Source organism: Pygocentrus nattereri, chromosome 25 (genome assembly GCF_015220715.1).
Source record: "Pygocentrus nattereri isolate fPygNat1 chromosome 25, fPygNat1.pri, whole genome shotgun sequence".
Lineage (NCBI taxonomy): Eukaryota > Metazoa > Chordata > Actinopteri > Characiformes > Serrasalmidae > Pygocentrus > Pygocentrus nattereri.
In genome coordinates, this window is record NC_051235.1 from 24,410,939 (window position 1) to 24,437,597 (window position 26,659).

At 39.1% G+C, this 26,659-nt stretch overlaps 1 protein-coding gene across 1 annotated transcript in view; it reads left to right on the top strand.

The window, feature by feature from the left end:
• b4galnt4b (beta-1,4-N-acetyl-galactosaminyl transferase 4b) overlaps positions 1–26,659 on the top strand; it is a 182,049-nt gene that overhangs the window by 23,482 nt on the left and 131,908 nt on the right. The gene's annotated exons all lie outside the window — the stretch shown is intronic.

Here is a 26,659-nt window from a genome sequence, read left to right on the forward strand (position 1 = left end):
GTAAATTTCATGATGAATGGACTAAAAGAAACAGCCCAAAATGACGTGGGGAAAACATCTGGTTCCATTGACTGACATTAAGAGTAAAATATGACTTTTTTTCTTCTCCTGTAAAGTTTTTTATCCCCATTTTGGGGATATGAAGTTTGTTCCAACAACAGAGATATAAACAGTGCTCAAATTTTCAAAACATATAGTTCACACTCAGGACTATAAAGTCCATGTTTAGAAACTATGCAGCCCAATTCATTGTTTACATGATGTCATATATATATATATATATATATATATATATATATATATATATATATATATATATTCAGACTGCAGCAGTTTAGCTCTGCTCATTGACGCCGTTCAAATTAAAGGAGTGTTTCAGCCTGGACTGCTTTTTGAATGAGACGCAATACAGGGCAACCAATCAAAACAGAGCTCAGTTAAATATCTGAGTCTTAAAGGCACAGGAACAAAAACAGCCTGTTTAATTCTAAGGGGTAAAGAGAGATTGGATTGTTTAAAAATGAATTATGCTTGTTTTATACAACAACACTGACCTTATGAGTGGATCTCAGGGGAAAAAATGCAAGAAACATTTAGGATATGGGCCCTTGAATGTAAGAACAATGAGCTGCTAGTTATGCTAGTTTTACTAGGACTACAAGTTCTTTGTTCTGAATAGTGTAATTTTGCACACAGTTACACTGTGAGTAACATTTATTTATTTATTTATAATTGAATTTGTAAAGTTAAAAGTGGTATTACACCACTTACAGCTGTGTGCTTTGTGTCACTTTACATTTCGCTGCTGTCCGAACAAAACCTCGTATCTCCATTTTCTCCTCCATGTGCTTTTCTGTTTACTTTTTATCGTCCATGTGCTTCTTTGTTTGGTTTCCTCCCGGTTCTGCCCCTTTTTTCTTGTCTTCGCCCTTGATTGTTTCCACCCGTTTTCCACCTGTGTCTTGTGAACCCTCGTTAGCCCTCTTGTATTTAAGCCCTCTGTCTTCCTTAGTTTAGTGCTGGTCTTTGTTTGGATGTTTGATGTATGTGCTGTTGATTTTGTTTGGTGTTCATTCCTCCAGCCCCCATTGTAGTTTTCCTGTGTTTGTCATCATGTCCGCATATCGTTCTATCCGTGCTGGCCATCTGAACCTGGACTGTATGACCACGACCCTGGATTTGCCCTCAATAACAGTCGCTTATCTCAGCGTATGCGTCCGCCTCCTCGCTCCCCTGTGTTTCAACAGTGAATTGAACAACTTTAAAAAAAAAAACACAAACAAAAACAGAAAATTGGAAAAAAAAAACAGGAAAACAGGACATAATAAAGCAGCAATGTTGCCACTTGTGCAAAAGTTTGGGTACTTTTCCGTTGTAAAGTCTCAAAGCTTAAGGCCTTATTTGACTTGTTAAGACTGATTAGGCATGCAAAAAATAGTCTTTATGAATTGTCATCAGCTAATACATTTTCTGACTCCTTAAACCTTGTACTAACACTCAACAACACTCCTTAAACAGCTGGCTACAGGTCTGAAGCAAGTTGATGCTGTCACGATTGGCCCCTCCCAATCCTGTCCATGTGCATTTTGTTTTGGTCTAAGTCCATTCCCTTGTTTTGTAACTCCTCCCCTGATTGTTTTCACCTGACTCTCATTATCCCTGTGTATTTAAGCCCTGTGTTTGCCTCTTGTGTTTGCCGGTCTTTGTTCAATGTATTGTTCTGTTTGTTGGCTTCGTTTGAATCTCTGTGTTGTTGATGGTATTCTGGTCTGTCATGTCTGAACCCTGTTTTCTCCGTGTTGGCTCTTTGACCCTGGACTGTCTTGACCACGACCCTGGATTTGCCCCAATACATCTCGCTTATCTCAGCGTATGCGTCTGCCTCATCGCTCCTCGTTACAGATGCCTACAAAGCAGTAGAAGTCTAAAAAAAAAATTAAATCCAGAACACTTCCAGCTTATAATTTCCAATTCCAAATTGCCAATTAAGGGGAGCTGTATAAATGAAGGCAAGATCTGGAACACCGGGAAATATGCTGGCCAGAAAGGCAAAAGCAACCCCTCAAATGACAGCAGAGGACCTAGTAGGGTGTCAAGACTTTTGCACATATCACCATACAATTACAATTTTTTTTCTATATATGTTTTTTCTATATTTTAACATAATCAAATATCAAGTAAGTGTGCATTGAAATTTGCAGAGAAAATGTAATTATTTAACATAGTTTGCTGCAAAAATGTACTTCTTTTCACTTCAAAAATCCACAAAATTTGTCATTTGGTGTAAAGCAGGGGAGCGATGACGAGGTGGACACACATGCTGAGAGAAGCAAGATTAATTAGGGGCAAATCCAGAATCAGAGTCAAAACGGTCCAGGGTCTGAGAGCCAACACGGATAGATGGAGGGACAGACATAACAAAAAAGGAAAACAGGTAAAACACAGACAGAGACTAGGACAAATTCGACCAGAAGATACTACACCAAACACCACAATACAACACAAAGAATACACTACAGAGACCAGCAAATTCACAGGGGAAAACACAGGGCTTAAATACAGACACAGGTTAACGAGACAGGTGGTTAACAAGAAACAGGTGAGGACCAATCAAGGGTGGAGTCTAGAAACAAGGGGGAAGGACAGGGAAGAATCAAAATAAGGAAGCACATGGACAAGACCAAAAGGTAAACACAAGCACATGGATGACTGGGAGGGGCCAATCGTGAAATTTGGGCAGGGGTGCTCAAACTTTTGCATGCATGTCTTTACTTATATATGCGCTGCGATCGTTGCTGTAGACTCAGCCATCCAAGAAAGTGTAAGAAAACAGGCATTTTAATAGGTATTTTGACATTCGTGCTGCAGAATGACAACATTAATATAGTGCCTTGTTGTTCTTATTGCCCCATAATCATGTACTTATAATGCAGTGTAAAATAGATCATTCCCCAGAGTTTTGCTGAAGTCTAGAAAGTGACTAATTCATCAAACTTTGGTCATGCTCCAGCAGGCTGAGCCCTGTCCCCTGTACTGCTTGTTCGAAAAGCCCTGTTATTCCCCGAGACAGCCAGGGTAAACGTCAGGGGCCTGGGTGAAAGCTCTCATGGCACACTCAAACAAAAATGTAATTACCCTCCACTATTCCAATTACTAGCAAACGATAATGAGATGTATTGCGTGGAGCCCAACACACACACAGCTGTTTACTTGCATGAGAAGCCCTGAAACTGTGCCAAATTACACCGTCAGATTGAATTCATCTCCTAGGCATTGCCAGCCTTGTTCTCAGGTGTTGTAATCGCACCAGGCTGGATTACTGCAGTGTAATGTAAATACACTGACAGAAAAAGTTGAATTTGCATAATTTAAATGTAAACATCAGTTACGCACATATTTCATATGTTGCATCAACTCAAATGAAGCAAGTTATTAAGTATGTACACATAGTACACTAGCCCATCAAGAACCTGAAAATTATTCCACTGAAAATTATTACATTATGACACATTATTTGGCTGTTTGCTTACAAAGTAACTGAAATGGATCTGATGGGTTGAGTGAAGGGTGACCTTTTTACTAGAATTGCTATACTGTAACTACTGCATGCATGTGTTGATTACAGATCAATAATCCTTCAGCAGCAGGCCTCTTAGCCTTTTGGTGATAGATCAAGGCATCGATTTAGTCTCGAGTGGATGAACGCCTGAGCTTGTTATAGATTTGATGAATTCCTATAATAACCGTATAGATTTGAAAGGGTTTAGGTTTGCAAGGAGAACTAGAGTGTGACTATAGTGATTTATTCATGGTTGGAGAATACACATCTGAGTAAAGACTTTCGTTCCATCAAAACCTTTTGAAAAATCATTTGAAAACACCATCTGGCCTAAGAACAATTCAATACATTGACTTGGAATAAAAGCTTTGTGTATATTCAAGTTAAGAACGCTTTTCTTGCTCATGTACAGTTACAATTGCATATGTACATGATTTTGTTATCGGATCCATATCCTACAATATTCTTGTATTTTATTTTTTCCTCTACGTCCTCATATATCATTTGTTTGGGTTTATGTACGAAAAACCATCCTGTTCATGACCATCAGGACCGTTTGCTCCAACCTCTCTTAATCCCTTAAAACTAGATAGGCTGTTTTTGTTGTTGTGTCTTGTGTATTATATTTTGGTACTGTGTTTTGTACTGTGTTACAACTTCTGTGTTAATGGGTGGAGCTACACTACTGTAGGCTGAATAGCAGGTATACAGTCCGTAATTGAGACCACATTCAATGTCTTGCATTTTTGTTTTACTTTTAAACCTGGAAATAAACCACAGAAAGTCACTTTTGGTTGGTTTAGAGTGACCTAGCCTTTGTGGTCACTGTACACATAAAATCAGGCAGTCTACAACTTAAAAACGGGTGTTCCTCATATACTGAGTGAAAAGTGAAAACTTAAACCATACTTTTTTGCGTTAGTCTTGAAATGTTGTGCAAAAATGGTGCATATGGAGCTGTGTCCATGTTTCTCCAAATTCTTATGCTGATTATATCATTTGTAATAAAAATCTTGTATTTCCAAAACTGTAACTTTATTATTATTGAGTGACCCTTGTTAATCCCACAACGGGGAAATTTCACCTCCATATTTAACCCATCCGTGAAGTGAAACACCACATACACTCTAGTGAGCATACACACACTAGGGGGCAGTGAGCACACTTGCCCGGAGTGGTGGGCAACCTAATCCTCAGCGCCCGGGGAGGAGATGTTAGGTGTCTTGCTCACGGACACCTCAGTCATGTGCTGTTGGCTCTAGGGATCGAACCGGTAACCTTCCAATCACGAGGCTGGTTCCCTAACCTCCAGCCCACGACTGCCTCAAGGAGTTTATAGGAGAAGGGAGAACATTCTAATATTATTTTAGCAGGATTTTATTCTAGGGCTGGTCCAAGTCATTTGAAATATTTGAGTATTTGTTACACTAGTATTCATTTCTCTACTTAGCATTCAGAACATTTCATTTTTTTCAAGCCACAATGCCTCTACACCAAACATCAACCAAGGCCTGTAAAAAGAGCAGTTATTAAGATCATGTAGGGAAATGTTGCAATAAATCAAATAAAGCTTTTTTCATTGAATTCATCATAAATTCATGGCAAGCATGCATGTCACTTTGCCTCAGAGTGCACTAAATTACATCACTTTCCACTCAGTCATTAAAGCTAAAAAAAGCAAAGATACGTCAGGGAGAAACCATACATGCAGGAGCACTTTAAATCGTCTGGCGACAAGAAAAATGTCCAGTGCAAAATCTATGATAAGAGGCTGGTGAACCATAGAAGCACAACAAGTTTGATGACTGGAAGTACACTTAAAAGTATACAGACTTTACTTGATTCTAATGTGCATGTTACATCAACACAATGTAGTCTTTCAGTTTACTGGTTTTCCAGCAAGAGATTAGTTGATATAATTTATTTTTATTCATGTGGTTCTGATGAACACATTTGAATTAAGTTATCATTCCTTTTTTCGGTGTATAGTGAATCTATCAGTTATCTGAGTACCATTCACTTGGGTACACACTTGAAACCACAGCTGATTTCAGTACTTTCAAATCTCTGAGGACTGTGTGAGCGGTGAGGACAAGCTAATATCTGGGAGATCAGAGCTTCAAATCTGTTGGGGTGAGTTCTTATGGTGGTGGAGGAGGGAAACTGCGGTGCTGCTTAGGTTGAGTATTGTAAATCAAGTTGGACAATTTAATTGTCCAAAAACATGCCATCTGTGGCTTGAAGATGCACCAAAGCAATGATGTTTGTTTTGCCATCTGTTTTTATTATCAACTTTTTTTTTTCTTTCATATATTCGATCCATGGTCTAAACTGATTTGTAGTTTGGCATTAGAACATTCAGCAGCAGCATGAGGGAGATGTGTTTTTTCCTTACCTGTTCTCGTGCTTGTTAAACTGATAAAGCCGTGCTGCAGCATCCAACACAGAACAGGAGCTTGAAGGATTTTTATGTTGTGATTGCATCAGTTATTGAAAACAAAAAGATAATACATAATTACAGTAGCAAGAGACTTTAAGCTTCTTCACATAGTTATGCTTAGGGTAAAGTAGCTTTTGACCTGCATTCTGCACAGGATAATATCATCAATCAGCAATTTCTAGGGGTCTCAATCAGACAGTGGTATATTAAATGTGATATCACTGTCACAGTTTCCTCTACCCCTCTGTTTCTTCCTCTGTGTTGTAGCCTGTGCTTTTTACCTACGTGCTTGTGTGTTGTTTTCTTTCCTTGTCCCGTCCCTTTCCCTACCTTAACCTATTAGGATTCTCACCTGTTTGTGGTCCCTGTTGTCTCCCTTTCCCAGGTGTTCCCTATTGTTTGTAGCACTATTAAGCCCTATGTTTCAGTCCATGGTTGTCCAGTCTACACATGTTACTTTGCTACATGTAGTGGTTATGTGCCTGCCCTGTGTTTGGTTTATTCAGTGTGTTTCTTGATTCAAAGCCTGTTTATTTTGTTTTTTGCCTTAGTGTTTCTACTAGTTTGATTTATTTATTCAAATTTGCTCACACTTACATCCAGCCTCATTACCCACCACGCAGGACAATTACAAGCCCAGGGCTGCTGCTATTGTTGGTGCTCCCAGATAGAGGAATCTGGTGCAGAAGTGAAGTTCACTCTAGCCAGTGACCCTTTAGGCCGCAGGCTGAGAGACACACTCTGGAGTGTGGAAGTGATCAGTTGTCTCATTGCCTTGCAGCCTGTGTCCTCTGAGATTGATGACTCAGTTTGAACAAGAGGGCAACAATTGTGGATTCTACCAAAGCCACATACAGGACACGACCTTCTGGGCTTTAGCCTGGCTATACATAATATATCTTTGTTGTAGTCTTTATACAGTATATTTAAAGCACTTTAGTCAACTATTGTTGGAATGTGCATTAAAATCAATATTTACTTACTTTCTTGCTACTAACTAATAGCCCAATCATAGTAGAATACATCCATATTTTACACCTCAGTCGGAATAGACTAATCCAATTGAGGCTATTCTGAATACAATCCTGAATGCTGTAAATAATCCATTAAATAGAAGAATAACAGTCATGTAAACACCTGTATCTAATTGCAATCCCAATCAAAACTTTTAAGTATATGCCAAATAATCTTTCATTAAGTCACATAAAATCATAAATGACTACTGTGTCATATGGAAATTTAGCAAAATCAGTGAATTCCACTTTTGTATGACTCTCACCCACCAGTCCCACCAGTCTTCCTCTTGTGCCTTCTTTAATAAGTATATGTGAAATACGTTTTCCTGAGTCCTGAATTAAAAACGCAAGCATGGCAACTGAAAACTGTTTTACTCTGAAATGCTGTTTGTCTCGCTCTGGTCTGATCTGGACTCACATGATGCTCATTGTCATGGTAACATCTACACTAAGCGATACTTTACACATGCACATAATTTTGTAAACTGATTACTTGTAGTGTGCACGCAAACTGAGCCTTTTATCAGATTGTTCAGTAGAGTGAGCATATAAATATCTCAGTCTTAATATATAAACGGAATGAATTCAATCAGACTGGCAAAAATCTTTGCACTAAAATGCATCATGGAAAATGGAAATTTTATTCATTATAAAACCTAATGCTTCTGCAGGGTTTGGACATCAAAGAACATTGCAAATGATACAGTCAATAACAGTCAACCAACCCACTCCAGCACTCCTCTTGCCTCCCACCTCTAATGCTGTTAATAAGCTGTGCAACAACATGTTTATAGTCATAATTTTTCTTAATTTCTGTATCATGAGAACACTGAACCATGAACTACTGTGAATTCAATCAATCCAAAGCATGAGCTGGGTGTATCATTACACCCTTGTTTCTGCCCATCCTTTTTAAAAACCTACATTGCCGTTTGAAGATTATCCAGGACCTGGAAGGGTAGAGTAAATATTCTCCATCAATGTCCACTTTCCCCTGGCAGCACAGATGTGGTGAGCCACAGGCCAGAGAGATGACATATGGCTAGAATGGCTCAGTATCGCTGTATGAGGTCTTGTGTTCCTCCCTGAGAACACTGCACTGCACGGTGAAGAGCATCTGCAATCACCTCTGCATAATTGATGCTGGGATTAATCTCAAAACAATGCTTTAGCGTCTTTAGACTTTGAGTTTATTAGTAGTGCTGAATGTAATTTCACAGGTCAAACTGGCAAATAAGTTTTCACATGTTTGTGTGAAACAGTTTAATTGCTTCCTTAAATTCTCTTTTGTTTTATGTTTCCTTTCATCAGCATACATTAGAATTGAATGCATGAATACCCCCAGATCCACTGATTGCTTCTCTGCTACCACTGTGACATCCTACTGTTCAGGAAAGGAGGGAAGATTTAGTGCCTGTATATGTGTGCAGTACCGTGCAGAAGTCAGAGACCACCCTGCATTTATTTAGTATCTAGTCAAAAGATCCATTAAGTAGACGTTACTCATATTTCAGATGTTTCTGAAGACATTAAATATAAAGTCATTGGTGTGCATAAGGAGGGAGAAAAGACGGCTAACTACAACTACAACTACAACTAACTACAAGGTGATTCAAAAAGATTCATCTGATTTCAAAGCGTCATATTTTTACAAACATGAGCCTCTTAGGAACCAATCACATACCAATTGAAAGAGGGGGTCATAGAGTTTCTGACTGTCCCCAGACGATGGCTCACTTCAGTCTGTGAGGAGATGAAAACCCCTGAGTAGAAACCGTATTGCATTTTTCCAATTCAGTGAGAGTGAAATAACTGCAATTTTCATCTGGAGTGAACCTTCAACAGATCAAAGTGTTTATTGTTGGTTCCATAACACTGCATGATCTTCAAAATCACATTGACAGAGCCATGAGTACAGTGACTACCACATTGATGTCTGTACAGCTGGAAGAGGCCATATTGAGCACTTTTTCTATTACATAATACATTTTATGCTCTCTTAAAACATTTACAATTTACTGCAATTTACTACTTGTAATGATTTACAAGTGAAATAAATCATTTTGAAATCTGATGAATCTTTTTGAATCACCCTGTATTTAAAGGTCACTATTCGAATTCTTGCAAATTTGTGTCACCCACCATATTAAGACCTTATACAACAAGGTCAATTGTTTTCCTCCTATTGACACTTGTGTTTGGACAGCTGTCAGGCGGATTTGATCTGCTCAACTGAGATGTTTGTCACTGTTAGTCTGTGCCAGCTTGAGTGTGTGCTGTTGTTAAAGCAAAAGAGGGTTAAACACTACAAAATCCTGAAATTCTTCTAAATATTCCAAAGATTGTATACTGTCAGAAATAAAGATCTGAAACTGTCACTGGTGCAATACCACTCTTTTCACTGGGGTGGTACCCTCAAGGGTTCATCTCAGTACCTTGGTCAGGGAACATAATTGCACCCATGCCGGGTGACTGGGGTCCTCTCTGTGTGGAGTTTGCATGTTCTCCCCGTGTCTGTGTGGGTTTTCTCCGGGTTCTCCGGTTTCCTCCCACAGTCCAAAGACATGTAGTCAGGCCAGTTGGACATGCTAAACTGGCCCTGGGTGTGAGTGACTGTCTGTGTCTGTCTGTCTGCCCTGCGATGGACTGGGGATCTGTCCAGGGTGTATCCTGCCATCCTCTCGATAACTGCTGGGATAGGCTCCAATACTGTATGTGTGAGTTATTTTCAGAAAGCCAAAATATCTGCTGCTTCCCATCATGCCCTATTTGTTCTTTTCATTTTTACACTAAGCTGAGAACTTGGATATAAGGCTATTAGGTGCTCATTGGTACCTGAACCATGCAAAAAGAAAAACACAGTTTCAGCAAGCTTACCTCTGAGTCAGCTTAAAGACTTATGTACAAACATATTAACATAAACAGACAAACAGACAGATGGTGGCACGCTTCATTAGCTGAAAGGTTAGCTTATACTCAAGGTCAAAATTCAGGAGCTAAAGAAGCACTCCTGTTCCGCATCCCTGCGTGAGAAATTGTGGTGATATTTTCCCTCGGACTGACAAATCAAGCCATCTATCTCGGCCATCTGTCCTCGCAAATGGACCATCAGTGGTGGCAATGCATTTTAATGCTCCGGCACGATGCTGTGCACTAGAGTCAAGGCTACGTCCACAATGTAAGTCTTGGCCATGGTCAAGCCAGAGGCCATAGGCTTATACAAGAAGTGGATCAGGGTGAAATATGTCCATGTCTTCCTCTAACTGCTCTACACTTTCATTAGATATTCTGTTAGATGGCTGGTCTGTCCTGCCATGGCTCGAGTTGTGCTCTGTGCAGGCCTTTGAGGTTCTCTCTCTTTTAAGGTCAGACTGTGCCTCTGCAGAAGTGTGTTCAAATGCATTGAGTGTGTTCGTACTGTGCAGGCTGCTGTGTGATCTGTTTCAGAAGACACAAGCGAATAGAACACCTGGGACTACTCCTTAAACCCCCTAAACTCTACAGGCCTGCATGTGGACCCTTTGTAACTACATACATACTGTATCATCGCTGTCCTAACAAAATTTCATAGCTTTGAAATGATAATGTTATAAGAGAAGGAAAAAAACATTCTTAACGAGTAGAGGTCGAGATTTGTTACTTCATTTTGCTATTCGAAAAACTTTGAAACTTTGAAAAACGGCATTTACTGGTTTTCTGATGAATAGGTGGGGCATTTTAGAAGTCAAAATCACCATATCAGAAAAGGATAGCATTAAAACTATAGGGAGAGTATTTGGAAAGCCTAAATTATCAATAAGATTAAGCTGAGTCTGCATAATACACTTGAAGTAAAGCTGAATTAACACTGAAAACAGGATGGGTAGGACAATTTTTTTCAGTTTAAACACTACTAGTATGGACTACAAATACAGTAAGATATATGATAACTTGCTGTATTAGATTAAAAAACAAGCCCAGATTCCACCTGTGTTGTAATTGTGTACCAAAATAAAAAAAATAAATAAAAATTACTGTGTTCTAAACTGTAGAATGACACGCTGAACATCAGCAGCTTTGTGAATAATGGCCATGCTCTGCATCTGCCCAAAGCATTTAGGTTCTTCTTTGAGTGGTTGCCTGCTCTTTACTCACAGCACAGTTAAAGCCCCAGAGAACTTAAACCAGGCATCAAAAACACGCGCTCTGTAGCCACATGCAGCTTTATTGTGTCTCCACAGCAGAATTCAATTTTTAGGGAAAATCTAAGTAATCCTCCTTTGCAGTAAAAGAAAGCTCTGCTGATCATTCTAACACAGTTTTAATAATAAATGCAGGAGATTAATTTAGCCTATACCTGCTAATTCATCAGCCTTTAAGATTGGTGCTGTGAAAGCCAAGAGCTGTCTCTTTTTGCCCAGGGTCTGGACATTTATAAATAACTCTAACATTTTCTATACTATTGCCTTCATCTTCAAAAAGAATTAAAAGAATCAAAGAATATCAACAAAAATTATGAAAAAGATTAAAAGGAATGAAAAAGACTTCAGCTGCTGAGTTCTTGTGGAAGGAAGGAAAAGGCCTTCACTTTATTGAGCATCAAATGGCAAGATGTTTCCCAGTCAATCATAACGAAAATATCATCTCAGAACATCCCTTTTTTCTGTGGTGATGAGATAATCTCCCCACCCCTTTAACACTATTCCATACCATTTTAGTCCCCATCATATCCAAACCTTACACCTTTTTTTAAGTAACCCTTAAAACCAAATGCATGTCTTTAAAAAAAAAAAAAAAAACACACTGGTCTGACTCTTACCAGGCTATTCCCTCCTTACGGGGCCCTCTTGCACAACTCTCCATAAGGTCATCTTACACAACTCTCCATATATGTTCAAAAGTTTACCTCAGCTATAACTTAAACAGTCATCTGGTACAACTCTCTTCTGTGAGTTCAAAAGTTCACCCCATCAGAGATGCATACAGTCCATTGTCTGCTCTCCTATATTACCATTTTTGAAGGGCTCCAAGATTTCAAGACAGCCAGTGTTAGCAACTTAAACACATAGCAACGCAGACAACAATTTCACCTAACTAGTAGCTTTAGAAACAGCAAGAAGAAAGATTTAAGACTAGCATTGATGGTTTGGAGACAAATGGAGACTTATTTGGGGTCATAAGCACTCCAGTTGGTTTCCTGATATGTTTAATCTGCAACGGGAAACTGTCAAACACTAAAAAGGCTTCTGCTTCACCAGCTTCTTGTTTGAATTTTCCCGTTCCACCTTAAATGAGGCAGCAGTTATATTCCGGCGCCTCAGACACCATTTAAGGTGGAACGGGAAAATTCGAAGAAAGCTGGCGATTCAGGAGCTGACTTCAGCCTTGTAAAAAATTGGATTTTGAGAGACATCTCACAAAAAACTATTACACTTTTGCCAAAAGGTTTCCTTGCAAGAAGAGCAGCCATAGCTGAGCTAAAGCTTAAAGCAGAGCAAAGTAAGTCAGCATTTTTGTTAATATTTTTAGCCTTTTAAAGCACATTAGCACATACTGACAAATATTTTCAGCCACGATGGTACAATGGATATGAAATGCTGTGGCTCCCAAGCTGGTTTGATTTTTATTGAAAGTTCAAAATGGCTCGTCTTTTGGGTTACTGACACCTGACCTAATCCTATGTTTTCTTTGTGAGTATTTTACTTTTGCTGTTTTGGGTGCACAAGATACATGTACAAAGTTTGTCCAGTGAATAACTTTCCAGTGCCTGTTACGACCATTTTTACTAGTTGATTCATCATGAAATGCTCACACAGCAGCTGTAGATTTCAAGTGGATTTCAAGTGTAGATTTCAAGTGGTGTTAATAAGTTACAAGGTTTGGATATGAAGATACTAGTGAATAACTCTTAGCTGTCACTGAATAAGAGGTTTAAAATTAAGGGGTTAAAATGCATTGAAACAAACTGAGATTTGTAGAATTTAGAGCATATACCCCCAATATATGTTAGTATAGGTATAAAGTAGTAAGTTATGTGTTGTAAATATAGCACAGTATAAGGTAATAAGTTATTTATTGTATAAATGCTTGTTAATGGGATGATGCGAAAGTAGCCGCTTCTTCTGCCACGAGTGGATGGTAATTGTGCTGGTGGTGGCTGTGTGAGGAGAAAAGGGTGAACCGTCTCTGTCCTGGAAGGTCATACACTGGAACTCCAGACAGCCTCTCATTAACCTGCTCGTCAGATCGCTAGTCTTTTCATTACTGACAATATGGCAGCATGGGGTGACAGCAGCAGTCTGCTGGTACTGTCTGGCGGAGCGGAGGCTGCCTCTGGCACACGCAGCGCTTTTCTCCGTTCAGAAAATTAAACAGACTCTGAATGTAGCCTTTCACAGAATGTTGCTTTTGTGATTTAAATGTCTTTGTCTGAATTTGTCAGTTTCTGAAGTGTTTGGTGGATATGTGCACAGTGTAAAGTGAGGCTGTTACAGTAGGACATTTTTTAAATGACAGTGTTTATGTTCCTCACCACTGTAATATGTGACACCACTGGCAGAAACCTGGGGTGGGATGGTAGTATAAATTTAAAGCTTATGTATTTAATACTTTAATTTTAAAAAAGAATAGTCCTATGCATTTGTAAAATCAGGCAAGGCTACTGCAAAATATAACATAAGCTGCTAAGACATTTTCACACCACATGGGTTTGACAGCATGGAACAGAGAAAAAATCAGCAGTGCTGCAATTAAAAAAGGCATGCAGTGATTTTTATATAGCATTTTATATGCACTGTACAAAATCCTATTAAACATGTGCATCATGCGTGATGTAATTTATCATAACATTACATATTGTCATATTACCAATGTCTAGCACAGTGTCACTGAATGTAGTACAAATGATGTTATCCCTCAGCATATTACAATCTTTAATAACATTTAATAACTTCATACAAACTGGCAAAGTTATTCTTCATAGACATTTATAATAAAAGTTTGGATGTGACCATTTAAAAGGTTAATCAAAGCTCATTTTATACCAGAACTAACCAGCTAGCTTTTATTTTTTTCACACCAGTCACAATTGGTAAACACTGCAGGAGTATTTTGCAGAACCAGTTGCAAGCCACTTGCAGCCAACAGCAAATAACAGACAGGAGACTTTCTACTGCTTGCTGTGCAGTGCTGATATCAAATGTCACACTGAGTCAAATAGGACTGCACTGCAAGAGACAGTGGTAGCGGTGCGGTGCCTTTGCCTGGTTTAAAATGTACTGGAAACATGCACAGCGATGTTCCTACTCAGCATTATGTGATTCCAGTAAGCACTCACAAGTGAGGCTACATATGTTTAAAGTTATGTATAAAATCTAGGGCTGTATAATGTATTGTTTTTGATCATTATCTGAGAATGGCCTGTGCAATACTGATGTTGCAAAAGGCCACAGTATGTAAATGAGCCCTCTAACTGTGTGCTGTAAGCATCTTGACCAATTTGAGATGTGTTTTGGTGAATCAAGGAACTAATTTAACAAAACCACAATTATTTTGGTCAAGACCAATGCAAACCAGTCTTTAACTATGTAATATTCTTGATTCTTCCATACATTTTTACATGCAAAGTACCCCATGGCCCTGGCTTGGACCTCACTCACTCACTCCCTCCCATTTAACAAGTTTGTACACAAGAGGAAGCTACTGGCACTCTAGTAAGTATATTGAAAAAAACCTTGTGTTAGCTGAATTAGCTGAGTCTATTGAGCATTGTGGACACACAAGAAGTGTGTGCTTTCTAGGACTATTGCAAGGCATATTGCAGTTGCAGTATGACATGATATTATCACAATACGATATGTCCATACTAATCAGCTTTTATAAAATCATGTAAAATCTAAAACATGTTGTGCTGCATTGCACGGCTGAATTATTGTTGCAGTGTTTGTTTAATTGCAGCTGGATTGAAATGAACATCATAGCTGTTTGTTTGTTCAGCGCTGGGGATTTTACTGTATAATCAGGCTCTAATCATGTTGATCATGTTAGCACGTGAGTAACACACCAAATGTCACAGTAATGTGCTGAATATTTACACATGGTGCACATAAAATCTATATTCACGACCAAACAAGTCTTTCCCTATAGATTCATTTTCAACTGTATGCCACTGTTATAGGGATACAAGCAATACTTTCTATCTTCACGTTACATTTTTCTACCTTCTTTCATTTTTTCATATTTCTTTTCCTACATCTTTCATGGGTACTCACTACACTCTACATTTTCTCCAGTAGTAGCTTGTTTCTAGGTCTTGATTTTAAAAATGCCTGACTTCATTTTCATTTGTTCGTTCTCTCACTGATAGTCTGGTGCATTAGCAATGCTGTGTGAATTTCTGTCATTGCACAGTCGTTTGTCATTTTTGAGGATTCTGTTATCAGTTTGTACTGAACCACAAAAGTCTCTCTCTCTCTCTCTCTCTCTCTCTCTCTCTCTCTCTCCTTCTCCCTCCTTCTCTCCTCTTTGTCTCTCTCTTTTTCTCTCTTTGCTCTGACTCCTCTTTTTATCTTTTTATCCCTCTTACTCTCCCTTTTGTTTCTCTCTGTCGTCTCTATCCTTTCTTTTCCTCCTTTTCTTTTCTCTTTTCCTCTTTTCTCTTTTTTCCCCTCTCACTTTCTCTTATAGTCTCTTCTCTTTTTCTCTTTTCTTTTTCTGTCTTTCTAGTTCTTTGTCTCTGTTCTCTAGCACTCTCTCATTTGTCTCCCTCCTCTCCTCTCCTCCTCATCTTTTTTCTTTTTTTCTCTCTTCCTTTCTCTCCCTCTTGTCTCTTTCTCTAGCTTCTCTTTTCCTCCTTTTCTTTTCTCTTTTACTCTCTTTTCTCTCTTTGCTATCTTCTCTTTTTCTCTTTCCCTCTCTCTTTATCTCTTTTCTCAAGCTCAATCTGTTTTTTCTCTTTTTCCTTTCTTACTCTCTCCCATTTTTCCATCTTCTCTAGCCTTTCATTGTTTTCTTATCTCTTTTACTCTCTTTTCATCTAATATCTCTTTACTGTGTCTTTTTTCACTTTTCTTTCTCCCATTGTCTCGTTTTTCTCTCCTCCTCTCCTCTCCTTTTCCTTTCTTTTCTTCACTCTCTTTCTTGCTCCTTACTTCACTTTTCTGTATCTTGCTGTCTACTCTTTTTATCTGTCTCTTCTTCCCTCTTTTCTCTCTCTCTCTCTCTCTCTCTCTCTCTCACACACACACACACACACACACACACACACAAACACACACACACACTATCTCTCTCTCTCTCTCTCTCTCTCTCTCATCCTCTCTTTTCTCTCTCTCTCTCATCCTCTCTTTTTTTTCTCTTTCTCTCTCTCTCTCTCTGTTTTGATGAATAGGATAGTGGCTCTTCACTCTAACAGTAAAGGGGGTGAGTTGTCAGCGGTGTGTCCCCTCAAGTGCATGTAGAGTTTGATTAAACGCACACTCACCCCAAGGAGAACACAAGGCCTCTGCGAATGCTAAGAGAATTTTCTGGGAGAATTCAAAGACATTGGAGAAAATGCGGCGACTAAAACTTGGTTTGTATTCAGAGATGTCCTTCCTCGATTGACTGAATGTCACAGCCACCACAGCTACAGTATGTATTGCTCCAGTGTGGAGTTTAGACTTTTAGGGGCAGATTTACTAAAAGAGGTGATGTTGTTGACAGTGTGACACTTTGTGATGGTGGCAATGGCTAAGAAAGTCCACAGAAATGAGCACAGAAGCACAATTTCTTAATTAATGTATGATCAGCTCAATATAGACCCCTGTTTGGCTCAAATGCTTTGTGTAAAGAAGCTGGTTTAAAATTTTCCTTTAGCTTTCTCTTTTTCAGTTTCATATTGAAACTCATTAGGTTGAAATAATTACTTATTTCCTCAAAGTCTTGACTTGATAGGTCAAAATATTTATTAAGTGGAAAAATTAAACAATTTTCAAATAATTTGGACATAAGAAATCTAAATATAAATGATAAATAAATGACTGAGTTTTGAAACATCACCTCATTTCAGCCTGCCATTTGATCTTTTGGTCACTGCAGTACTGAACATGATCCACCACCCAAATAATACTTTCTCTTTGGGGGTCTTGACCATTGAAGAACAGAGTAAAAATGGGTTAACAAAGTATGCAGAGAAAGAAATGAACTACAGGCTGTAACTGTCAGTAAGAGGACCTGACAAAATGGACAATGAGTGTAGAAACAAAGAAGTGCACTTTATGAAGTGGCTGGTCAGTGCAAATATGAGTAGTCATTAGTTTGCATCAGGGTCTCAGTTGTATCTCTTTTCAGACTCTGTGTTATTATGGGCTTTGACGAAACACATAGCTCCCTAATCTAGAAATCTTACATCCTTAAGAAAACTGTAAGATGTACTGCTCAGTACTGCTCACTACATGCAATGCTAGATAATTTATTGGTGCTTCTCAACCTGTTTAATCAGCATTTGATTCCCCCTAACAAACAAACATCATTGGTTAACACTGACTGTCATATCTGTTTTCCACAGATTGTGCTGTCATTTTTAGCATTTTTTGCAGTGGGCAGGGTTGCCAGGTCCAGCAAACATCTCCACTTTAAAAAATAGTAGCTTGTCAAGTAAAATTATCTTAAATGTAGTCAATTCATCTAATATTTCACCTGTTGAGATTGCTTTAAGCTTATTTTAAGACTGTTTAACTTATTTCAAAATATGTTTCACTTTCATTCTGCTAATGTAGTGAGATAATTCTACTTGATAAAATTGCTTAAACAGGTAAAAAAAATCTCTAGAAATAAGCCAAATAATCTTATAATAAGAGCACAACCATCTCAAAATAAGAAATATTAAATGTTTCGACTAGAACTGATAATTTTACTTGACAAGATACTATTTTGTGCAGTGTCCAGCTTAAAGTCTGCTTAGGAAGCTGGAATTTTTTCCCACAACTAGATATTGAAAGTGGCTCTATTTTGTGGGAAAACCATGAATCTGGCAACCTGCACAATAGGAACACTGTATTAACACTCAACTGTATTGACTTATTGATCTTAACTAAGTTGATAAAATTGATATTATGTAATGTGATCATTTTAGAAAGGCTTTGGTTTTTGTCATTTTCTTTTTGACCATGCATCTTTTCACACCCTCCCTCAAACTGAGCCCTGGCTGCATGCAGTGAATCAGAGACTGCAGTATTTCTGCAGCAGAAGCCACAGTGCACATAAAGTAACAAAGTAGCTCCTGTAATAAACTCCTATTAATGCATACGCAATGAGGTAAAAGTGCAAAATAGCAACAGCTGCCCCTTTGATCTTGTTATGGATGCTGTTTAGTAAATTGCAACACCTACTTTTTAATGCCAAAAGGGCTCATGCTCAGATTTACGACATTACAAAACATTAGATAACCTGCTCTTTAGCTTTAAAAGTCTGCTTGGGAAGTTGATATATTGTACTGTAGCATATTCAAAAAATGTGCACATCTCATTCTGGATTATTTGTTCTGCAGCAGCTGTTCTCTGAGTTTATCCTGACAAAGACTCTTATGCTGAAGGGTGGGGTTGTTTATGGCTGTACAACAGGAAGAACTGGGGAGCTACAATGTAGCTCCTTCTGACCTTCTCTGTACTTCTCTACCAACACTCTCAACGCAAAAAATGCATCTGTGGTACTCTTTCTGGGCATAAAACCAAACTGCTGCTCACTGATCTGAACCTCTCGCCTTAGCCTTGCTTCAACAACTATTTCCCATACCTTCATGGTGTGGCTCATCAACTTTATACCTCTGTAGTTACTGCAGCTCTGCACATCACCCTTGTTCTTAAAAATAGGGACCAGTACACTGCTTCTCCACTCATCAGGCATCCTCTCACTCTCCAGAACTTTGCTAAACAACCTGGTTAAAAAGTCCACTGCCTTCTCTCCTAAACATCTCCATACCTCCACAGGTATGTCATCTGGACCAACTGCCTTTCCATTCTTTTAAAGCTGCCCTCACTTCCACCTTACTAATTCTCTGCACTTCCTGATCCACTATCTCTTCCCCCGTTGTCCTCCTCTCTCTCTCGTTTTCCTCATTCATTAGTTCTTCAAAGTACTCCTTCCATCTACTCAACACTCTCTGTTCACTCACTAGTACATTTCCCTCTCTATGCTTTATCAGCCTAACCTGCTGTACATCCTTTCCAGCTCTATCTCTCTGTTTAGGCAAATGATACAAGTCCTTTACTCCTTCTTTACTGTCCAGCCTCTCATACAGCTCATTATAGGCCTGAGCCTTTGCCTTTGCCACCAGTCTTTTTGCTATGCGACTAGCCTCACGGTACTCCTGCTTACTTCCTTCATCTCTCTGGTTATCCCACTTTTTCTTAGCTGCCTTCTTCTTCTGAATACTCTGATACTGGACTTCTGATACTGGACTTCCTCATTCCACCACCAAATTTCCTTGTCTTCTTTCCTCTGACCAGACGAAACACCCAACACATTTTTGTCAGTTTCTCTCACCACCTTAGCTGTAGTTTCCCAGTCCTCAGGTAGCTCCTCACTGCCCCCAAGGGCCTGTTGCAATTTTTCCCTGAACTGCCTGCAACCATCCTCCTCCTTCAGCTTCCACCATCTAATCTTTGGCTCTGTCTTCACTCTCTTCCTCTTCTTTGTTTCTAATCTCATTCTATAGACAACCACCCTATGCTGCCTTGCTACACTTTCCCCTGGTACCACTTTACAATCTCCAATTTCCTTTAGGTGGCATCTCCTGCTAAGGATATAATCCACCTGTGTTCACCTCCCTCCACTCTTGTATGTCACCCTGTGTTCTTCCCTCTTCTGAAAATACATGTTCACCACAGCCATTTCCATTCTCTTTGCAAAATCTTTGCATTTTTGTCTTTCACACCATACATACCCAGCGCCTTCTCATCCCCTCTGTTCCCTTCACCAACATGTCCATTGAAGTCTGCACCAATCACTAATCTCTCCTCTCTAGGGACACCATCTACCACTTCATCCATCTTACTCCAAAATTCCTCTTTCTCCTCTAACTGACAACCAACCTGTGGTGCATATGAACTGACCACATTCAAAATTACACCATCAACCTCCAACTTCAGGCTCATGATCCTGCCTGACACTCTCTTTACATCCAGAACACTTTTCCCAAGCTGTTTCTTTAGGATTATCCCTACTCCATTTCTCTTCCTCTCTACACCATGATAGAACAGTTTGAATCCACCTCCAATGTTCCTGGCCTTGCTTCCTTTCCATCTGGTCACCTGGACACACAGAATATCTACCTTCCTTCTCTCCATCATGTCTGCAAGCCCTCTGCCTTTACCAGTCATTGTCCCTATGTTCAGAGTCCCTACTCTAACCTCCACACCCCTGCCTTTCCTTCTCTCTCGCTGCCTTCTAACCTGCCTTCCTCCTCTCCTCTTTGATGGTCTTCGACCTACAGTAGAACTACAATTTCCACCGGCACCCTGCTGGTCAACAGCACCGGAGGCGGTCGTTGTTAACCCGGGCCTTGACCAATCCGGTATGGCAATCATATTTGTGATCCGCATGATAGTTTTGGCACAAGTTTTACGCCGGATGCCCTTCCTGACGCAACCCTCACCATTTATCCGGGCTTGGGACTGGCACGGCACCGGAAGTACACAAAGTACACCCCTAATGGCTGGTTTACCATTTTGCTACTGTTCCAGCTTAAACAACACGTTTCGTTGACAATTTATAGAGAGGAGATTTACTACTCTGTAATTTCTTCTGAGTTTCTTAAAAGCTAGAGGGCACTCCCAAGTGAGTCCAAGGTGAATGGGTTAATTGGTGTATTTGAGAAAATCATAGTTTATAAATGATCATTTCAGTCATTTCCTGAGCACAGAACAGCATAAAGCATCTTAATACTGCTGTTATATTTATTGAACTTTTGAACTAAAAGTGTGCCTTAACTAAAGGTTAAAAGTGTGCCTCATGTATGTTCATGATGTCAGTGAGTGTGACCAAACAATGAGCTGCTCCACTTGCCAACCAATCAGCACTCGGTAGCAGTAATGTTAGCATCCTGCTGCTCAAAACTTGTTTGCTGTGGAAAAACGGAAACATAAGTTTTTTTTTTGTTTTTTTTTTTCATTTTTAATTAAATACATTCTTCTACTTTCTAAAATTAAATTCTGGGAAAATTATAAGTAATTAGAAACTGTTTTAACCTTTTGTTTTTAGTTGTTTATCTCCATTTGGCCTTGTTCAATGAGGACTCACTTGCAGGTGATATAACAAGGGAAATAAGAAGAGGCCAGACTCCTCATACACCAGCTCTGGCTGAAACTGTAAACTATGTTCAACAGGCTTTGAGCTATGTTTTTTCTTGTTTCTGTATAAATATACATTTTGCTGCGTTTTGTCAGGGCTGAACGCAGCCCTGGTCAGTCTTGGAAGTAAGTGAATGCAGACCAAAGCTAATGCTAGAGCTAGTTGTTAGCCTAAAGCCTTGCTGCCTGCATGATATAGCTGGGGACGACCACAGCCTTAAATAAAGCACAACAACTTCTTTCATATCGGTAAACACTACAGTATCATGTAAACCCTTTAATAACTACGAATCTGTATCTAACAGCCTCTGTAGCCCCTGTAGCTTTAAATGTCCTAATTCAGTCCTGAGTGGTAACACGTTTTTGAAAAATGTGACCCAGTTACATACAAAATGCATCATTTGATTCTATTGAGTGGAAATAAATGAAAGTGCACAGTAGAGTATTATCTGGAAAACTTGACAGAGATACTGCTCTATGAGCTGGCACACAAATCGACACAGTATTGACTGCTGTAAAATAGGCATCATTAACTGGAGAGAGAAGTAATTTGAGATTGCATGACTTCTGACAGGGCACCAAGTCTGATCTTAACTCTCTGTATTTACCAGCGAGAGGCCTTATTGATGAAGCAGTTAGAAATAATTGTGTTGTCAACCATGCTGTGTAGCTGAGAAGATCTTTTGGATCCTTTTGTTCCTTACGTTTTTGTACTCACCAGGGGGAAGGATGTAGTTCCTGAAATTCAGGGCTTTGGTTCTCTGCAGGGCTGGAAAAATGAAAAAGAATTATTCTGACCCCCAGCTCTGATGAAATAGTTTGCTTTTTTGGTGATCCAGCATTATATTTTACCACTTTTTTCCTGATCTACCATTAAGGCATTAAGCAGCGCATGGATTTCTAACTTAGAGAATGCGGCAGTTCACGAAAGATCATTTGCTAAATGTCAGGGAACAAATAGCAAAATTGTCAGTGCGTGGACAGCGTAATCAGAATGTAATGCAGGTTTTGTCATTGTGGCTCATTCCAGCACATTAGATTTGAAATGAAACAGGTCCTATAACATTAAAGTACAGAATGATTCATTTGAGGGTATTTACATCTGTATTTGGCGGTTTAAAGGAATCACAGATGGTTTGAAGTGTTCTTTATGTTTAGCAGGTTAACATGTACGCATATATGTGGTAAAAGCTCTGTAATAAATCCCAATTATAGAGCATTTCAACCTGTGGGCCATGGTGGTACTGCTAGTGAGGGGCTACCTAGTGGTTTACACTGAAATTTAAACATTTAACCACATTTTATTGTAATAATTATTTGCAAAATTAAAGCTTCACATTTAGGTTGAGCTCACTGATTGGTCTGGCAAATTGCATGACTGACAGATTACATGTTTTGTTGATTCTATAAGTAAAAAAAGTACTAAAATAAATAAATTGGCTATAAATATAAAATGTGCCGTAGCTTTTTAACAGGTCAGATTTTATGTTTATTTGTACTAAATTCAGCAAACGAATAGCAATTGTGCATGTTGAATTATAGCATGTAGAAGTGTGTTCTCTGTAGAGGATATGTTAGCTTATTTTTCATTTTGAAAATCAACAAAATGTAATTTTACAATTTTTGATTACATGGAATTCATTATCATGGACAATGCCTATTTTTTTGCTGTTTGCTATGTTTTATGATTGTACAGTCAGGCAAAATTCAACAGGCTACATTGACTACTGTGTTATATTGTGATTGGGATGGTCAACTCTTATCTTTGGCTTTTGTGCGGCCTGTTGTGTGGGCTGTGAGTTGCAAAAGGTTGGGAAAACTCTCACATCCAGACAGCAATAAAGGTATTCCAGGATGTGTGAGTTTGTAGTGGGTTGTATTTTCTAAAAACCCAGATATTGGCATCACACATGGTCATACGATTGCATACCATTCACAAAGAGTTTGCTATATAAACATTGTTTCAAAGCATGACCTTCCGTTCCTACTCTATGGTCCATATATGAGAAGTAATGTAAAAATATAGCCTATTTTGAATGCAAAAACCAATGTGTTTACATATATCCACCTTAGGCCTGCCCATTCACACTGAAGTTAAGTGGTGTGTTTTAGGCCAAACTAATTGAGCAAAGCATAACTTGAGGCAGCGTATCAGAACAGACGACATTTATGTATGTCAGTTTTAAAGGCATAGAACCTAAATCAGCCTATTTAAATCTAAAGGAATGTTTTTCATACATAAAACTAGTAAGTGGACTTCAGAGGGAAAAACAATGCAATGTGGCTTATTTGCTTTTGTGAGTGTAGTGACGAGAGGAAAGAAACTTTTTTTTTCATACTCTAGTTCTTCTGACTTTGAGATAAAATGTGTCCGTAACAAACAAACAAATAAATAAAATATAAAACGTTCCAGGTTGCAGGATGAATGTCAGGACGTCTCATATGTCTGTCAGGAACAAGTTAATGTTGAAGTTGGTGGTTGGTGTAGTGTAGTGATTAACACCTCTGCCTTCTACGCTGTAGACTGGGGTTCAATCCCCCACCTGGACAAGCACCCTACACTATACCAATAAGAGTCCTTGGGCAAGACTCCTAACACCACCTTTGCCTACTCGTGTGAAAAATGATCAAATTATAAGTCGCTCTGGATAAGAGCGTCAGCCAAATGCTGTAAATGTAAGTTGAAGTCCAGCCACTGTTTTGTCTCTGTGGGATGGTTGTGCAGATTCAGTCTGACATTTTTCCGTCTGCCTGTGTCTTAACCCTCACCTGCACTTCCCATATCCAGCCTGCAGACTGTGTTTAAAGCAGGAGACGTTTAGAGAAGGAGAAGTCATTTATCCTTTATCCATCTGGCAGCCGGTAAGCCTGCGAGTGCCAGATGCATTGGGACAGACTCCCTGCTCCATGTAAGATAAAGTGCCCACCTTTCTCCCCTCATTCTGAAGCTGGCTTTGATGTACTCCGACTTCTCTTACCTCTCCTTCTGCACCTCCCTCACTCCCACATCATCCTTCCTCGCTTGTTCCGCACCTTTTCTACTCCGACCTTATTTCACCTGACCTTTACCCCATTCTCTGATGCTATCTTTCTCTCTCTCTCTCTCTCTCTCTCTCTCTCTCTCTTCCTCTCGCTTGCTTGCTCCGTTACTCTCTCTCTCTTCTTTCTCTTATTGCACTCTCTCTCATTCCACTCTATAATAATCTTACCCTGTTCTTTCCTTCACTCATTCTTTCTCTGTCAGTTATTCTTTCTTTCTATCTCACCCTCTCTGTTTCTTTATCTTTTTTCTCGCTCTTTCTTTCTGGCTTTTGCCTCCTTACTCTGTCCTTCATTCTCTCTTTCTCTCTCTTCTTTCTCTGATTCTTTTCTTTTTTCCACTCTCTTAATCTTTCTTTCTCTGACAGTCATTCTATCTTTCTGTCTTTACTTCTGTTTCTCTCATTCTTTCTTTCTTCACTTTCTTTGTCTCTTTCCATCTCTCTCTCCATTCTTCACTCTGTCACTCTTGCTCTACTCTTTCTCTGTCTCTCTCTCACTCTCTCTGTCTTTAGTCCCCTCTTTCTCTCTCACCCCTCTTTCTTTCATCCCCTGCTCTCTCTCCCTCAGGTATGGAGTGATAAATCTTGACTGCAGCTCCTCCTCTCACTCCTTCTCTCACTCATAACACTCTGCTCAGTGTGTGTCCTTCTCCTGAAAGCTTATCATCTCTCAGGCTTGTGACACATGAATGCTAACAGAGCACGAACAGATTAGTCAAGCTGGAGTGGCTGCAGTCAGACCAATATTGGATAAGGAAGCCTCTTTCTTTATCTGCCTCCCACATCCATTGCCATTGCACTCACCTCTATGAGTTTCATTTAAAATGAAATTACAGTAATGAATTCTTCTGTAAATGGCTCTGTGGGGTTGACTGAGCTATAGAATGACTTTTCTCAATGTGGTCTATGTAGCTGTTATAGATGCCTGTGGATATTCTTGATTCTTCCAAAGGAAGGTATTACATTTCTCTGAAAAAACCTATGGGACTGAACATCCTGTATACTTACATAAATAGCTCACCAGCAAATGGTGAGGTTGAAGGCTGGGCTGAGGGTGGACCAAATTTACAAAAACAGGCCAGTCGTTAGGCCAGTCCCAATAATGAAATTGTAGCTGATGATAAATTGTCATACATATTATTGTGAATAACAGTTTTTGTGTTTTTTTTTTGTTCTACATAGCTAATCGAGTACAAGCCTAAAGTCGCCAACATGGCTGATCAGCAATCTTGCTTGCAGCTGTCAATACTGAATTGCTCCACAGAAACAGCTGGAGCTCAAATAAACAAAAATCACTCCCCACTGCCCTCCAAAGATGTTATAGCAGTCAGAAGTTAGAACTTGTATTGCTTTCATGATGTTTCTCAATAAACACATTTTCTTCTATTACTTGCATGCATTTGCTTCAAACCAGTGGATAAAAAACCCCAGTTTTCATTCTGTTTATTGCAACATAAACATATGCTTGTGAAAGCTAAGAGGAAAATAACTGCAGTGAACTGAAGCAATTGTGATTTGCTCATGTGATTGTTATCATATGGTAATGTAATAGATGTAATGGGCTTACCTGAGGTTTGGGAATAAGTTAGAATGAACAAAATGCACTAAACAATGAGTAGTGATTTGTTTTGTAATGTAGCATGAGAAAATTTAAGGAAACTTAAAAAAAATGTTAGAAATAAATGATAAAAATATGATGATGTTATAAAGCACTTGCATCCAGCTACTTCTTATTATGCAGTTTATAAAACAGATAGCTCTGGTCCTAAAATCTGAGCTGCATTTGAAGCTGTTGTAAAATCCATGATATACCTACACCTAGGACCACCTCACAACAACTGAACTCTATTACTGCGCCACAGTACACAAAAACATTGTGCTGTTAATGGAATCATCTTTGACTCTTGTGCTCCTCACATGTACCACCGAGAATATTGATAAAGTAAGAACCTGGTTTTGCTTAAATTGAGGGACTGATAACATATGTTCTCAACTAAATCTAGACAGATCAGCCAGCTAATAGGCTAAAAGAGCCAACAGCCTAAATAACTTTGTCATTAATATCACAAGCTTGAATTAAAGTACTTACGGTATGATTTTGTGAAAAACAGGAGTATAAAAGTCTAAAACTGTCACTTGAATGACTGACACACCTTAAATCTCCATGTTTCAGTCAGAAGTAGTGTCAAACCCAGACTGAAACTCAAATGGCTCTGTACTCCCTAAATAGTGTGCTAACTATGAATGTTTAGAAATTTAGGGTTTACAGCCAAAAAGTGCATCATTTATTGAGTCTG